Genomic DNA, 4,155 nt, shown 5'->3' with positions numbered 1-4,155 from the left:
CCCGCCACGGGTCCTGGGATAGGCGGGCAGGGTCCGCCATGGGTCCCAGGATGGGCGGGCGGGGTCTGCCATGTGTCCTGGGAAAGGCGGGCGAGCAAGGGCCGCCACGGGTCCCGGACCGGGCGGGTGAGGTACGTCCGTGGCGAACCTTGCCCGCCCGCCTCTCGGGCCCCAAAGTGAAGGGGGTCCCAAAATGCAAAATTTACTAATTGTGGTGGGATCACAAGTTAAAAACAAGTGGGCAAAATCCCCCCCCCCCCCCACCCCCCCCCCCCCTCCCCCCCCCATTAAACCTAATCAATTCGGCTACCAAACTCAGCCTCAGTCACACTTTCCTCTTTACACTACCTAATGCACGCAGGACAACTGACCTACCTACACAAAACAAAAACAAAAACACAAACATGTGTACTCATCCAACTCCAGAAATCCGGGCTATGCTGTGCTGCCTGCCAGTCACGGAGATACCAACTACAACAAAGACAACAACCAAGAACCACAACCCAACAACACAGCACCCAAGGACCACAACCCCACAACTCAACACAACAAATACAGAATGCAACCACAACTCAACAACATAGCAAACAAACAACACCCACGGACCACAACCCCACAACTTAACAACACAACAACAAACAAGGAACACAACCACAATAAAAGACCACTGCATAATCACCAACACAAAAAAAACACAACACAAAAAGGCAACACACACACCCATTAACAACACCAATGAATCATAACAGCTCAACAACTCACAACCACACCAAGAAACCACAACAGCTCCCCAACAACAACAACAACCCTCAACTGCAACAACTCGCATACAACCCAACAAGAACTCACAAGCACAACAAATGCAACAACACAGGCACAACAACTCTGAAGCAACAAAATCAAACTTAACAAACTTAAACCAACAAATCAATAACACACAACTGACTTTCAATGCCTCCAACACTATTCACAGACCGCTACAACACTACTGACCTTTACAGGCTCTGCCTAAAGACTGACCAAAGACTGACTGAAACACAGAACTCTAACAACTAACTCCAGCTGCACCAGCAGACAACCAGAACTCAACCAACAGCCAATTCAATCGTTAACCATCCAACCACCAATTACCCTCTCCCTCTCTCTCTCTCTCTCTCTCTCTCTCTCTCTCTCTCTCTCTCTCTCTCTCTCTCTTGGACGTTGTCAAATGGAATGCCTATAACTCCTCCATAATAGGCAAGTTAAATCCAGTGGCCCCAAAATGGTGAAGGGCCCCATTTTATTTGGACCCAAAAATTTGGGGCCCACCAAAGGGTCTGAGTTTCCAATTTTATGAAAAAAAATGTAACAAAAATGTTATGTAAAAGAAATAGGGCTCACCAGGGGCTCCCTCCCAATTGTAGAGCCCATTATAGTCCTCATATAGATCGGAGGAGGGTGAGTAACGTTGATTGGGGTAAAGGTAGGGCCGATCTAAGGCAATTGATTACTACTTATATGAGTCCTAATTATCCTCTGAGGGTCCCCATAATGGCCCCTAATGAATCTGTGTTCTGCTTAACCCAGGGGACCGGTGTCCCAATTGAAGGGTGCTTGGGCCAGCCCTGGGTAATGGGATTTGGGCAAGAGGTGTCAGTGTCAAGTGTCATCCTCATTTTTACCATTTATCATTATTTTTAACTGGATTAAGTGGATCTTCAATTATTCAGTGTACACCTGGTTTTAAGAAATAAAATTTCTGAAATTTTCATTTACAAGTGCCTTTAAAATGATCCTACAATTGCTCATATTCTAAAAATTTTCCTGAACCTCCCAGCTGCTTTGACTCTCTTCACTCATTTCCCACCCCATAAGAGGGGCCTCAAATGGGTCTGTGGCCCCCAGGCTCCAAAATGTCTAGGAATGCCCCTGACCAGGTTCCTTCTTTTACAATACAAAACAGTGAATTAAATTGTTAAATATCTCAGTAAAAAATAGAAAGCAAAACTGTATAATTGCATAAATGGTGGTAGCTGAATGTCAAATTTCTGAAATACTCTCAGAAAAGGGGGTATGACGCTGCTGGGGCCATCCCTTAGAGGGCAACGGAAATGCGGTGACACTGCTGGGGTCATCCATTTAGAGGGCAACGGAAATGCGTACTTTTCAAAAACATTTGTATACCTCATTTATTGATATTTTGAAATACTTGAAAATGAAAATAGTCACACCCTAAAGAGATTTTTTTACCTGCTAAGGTCCCAGAAGCTTAATGAGCCTTTTATGGATTAAGCTTATACCTTTCAGCACTCACAGGTAAAACTACACCACCAGATACCTTCAATCCACATGATACACAATGAGAGCCCTATACCCCTAGAGGGGTGGAATAGGTTAGACATTGCATCCTGTGAAACATTGCTACCAGTGACAGGTTGGGAAGGATAGTCCTTCAGTCATATTAAGAATGAACCCAAAGCACTGTTCCTAAGATACAGACCCTAATGCTAACAAAGTTGGAACCCAGCCATTTAACAAAACTATTCCTCTATCCCATAAATCTAGTTTTCCATTGGTCTATCATACTTAAATTGTACTTCAGTGTTTATTTCACAGTACTGAATAAAAGGTTTTGTTAGGATTTCCCTTTACTGGTGAAAAATTACTTCAAAGCAGCTCATTTGTAAAACAATCAGACCACATGTCATAATGATTGAAAACCTTCAATATGACTAAATCCTCATTAGCGAATGAACAAACTGTTTCATCAAAAAAGATTAACCCCTAAAAATTGGTAATAAATTGGGACTTAATCACCTTAGCTGATACTGTAAATTTTCACTACTGTACAAACACAAGTCATATCAGTGAAATTGTCATTTCTACCATGCCACAACAGCAAAGTACCTAGAATTATGATATTCTTTAGAAAAGTTCCCCATGCCTGTTTGCATATGGTTGGAGTTCTGGTATCTTATATAAAATAAGGTCTAGAAAACTCATTAAAATGTTAAATTGTGGTCATATAATGTCTTGAAAGTAAGTATAGCAAGGCTGGCAGTGTTGTGTAACAGGTTAGGTCAGAATACAGTAGTATAGCCCAGATTAAGGGCTGCATGCCTTTAGGCACAAGAATGCTTCCCTAAATAAACATATTACAGGTAACCAGTAATAGAAAGGAAAAAAAGACGAATCTTTTCCCACTACCTATATGCAACAAAGTTGGCAATTGTAAAGTCTGTTAAGAAAAAATAATTATATTCCATTCATCAACCATAGCCAACTTTAACCCTGAACAGATTAAATTCCAGTGCCCCTGGAGCTTGATTTTCTTCAATAACCTAAGCCAATGATAGATTTTATATGTATACACCAAAGCCTACGTAAGCCTATTATATGATGGGGTTATGCATAGCCCAAAAGTACACTATCATGCATATAAGGTATCTTCTACATAATAAACAAATGCAAAGAGCAAATTTTTAAAAATGCCTCTATTGAAATGCACTAAAGTAACAAATAAATTTTTTGCAACAAGGATTTTCTTGCATTTAATCGTGTCTACAAAAATAAAAGCATGGGAGCCAAACATCAAAGAAAATGCTACAAGAAAAGAAATATTTTTTTTCAAATCTTGTAGCATTTCCTTCCATGTTTGGCGGTCACACTTATTTTTGTAGACATGATTAATTGCAAGATACAGTGGACCAACCCTTGAGTAGCTAGAATCCACGAATACTTAAGGCCGGTTCCCACTTGATGAGCTGGAAGCCAAAATTGTGGCTGGCAGCCAGTCTGGCTGGCTGGAAGAACACCTGCTTGGCTTGTAAGCTTGGCTTGTAGCTTGGTTTGCAAGCCGGTTGTGGTTGTGCTTGCATCTCAGTTCCCACTTGACTGTTGATGATGGTACTTCTGTGCCCAAATTGAGACAGAAGGAACTTACAAACATTGAGAAGTGGCCACTTGCTGACCCACACTTCTTTGGTAACGCTCCACTTTTCACTGTTTTCTTTCCTTTCTGTATTTCTTTGTTTTTTCGGAATCGCTCTCGTACCCCGCCCGTTTTGGTCATTCGTCTTTGGCCTTTCCTTGATATTCGGGACACTCCTCGTCTATCTGGGCCCACATTTCAGCAATACATTTGGGCTTTTTTGTGATCTGGATGCTGTTTGTCCC

The sequence above is a fragment of the Macrobrachium nipponense genome, chromosome 8 (assembly GCF_015104395.2).
Source record: "Macrobrachium nipponense isolate FS-2020 chromosome 8, ASM1510439v2, whole genome shotgun sequence".
Classification (NCBI taxonomy): Eukaryota; Metazoa; Arthropoda; class Malacostraca; order Decapoda; family Palaemonidae; genus Macrobrachium; species Macrobrachium nipponense.
This window is presented reverse-complemented; position numbering follows the sequence as displayed.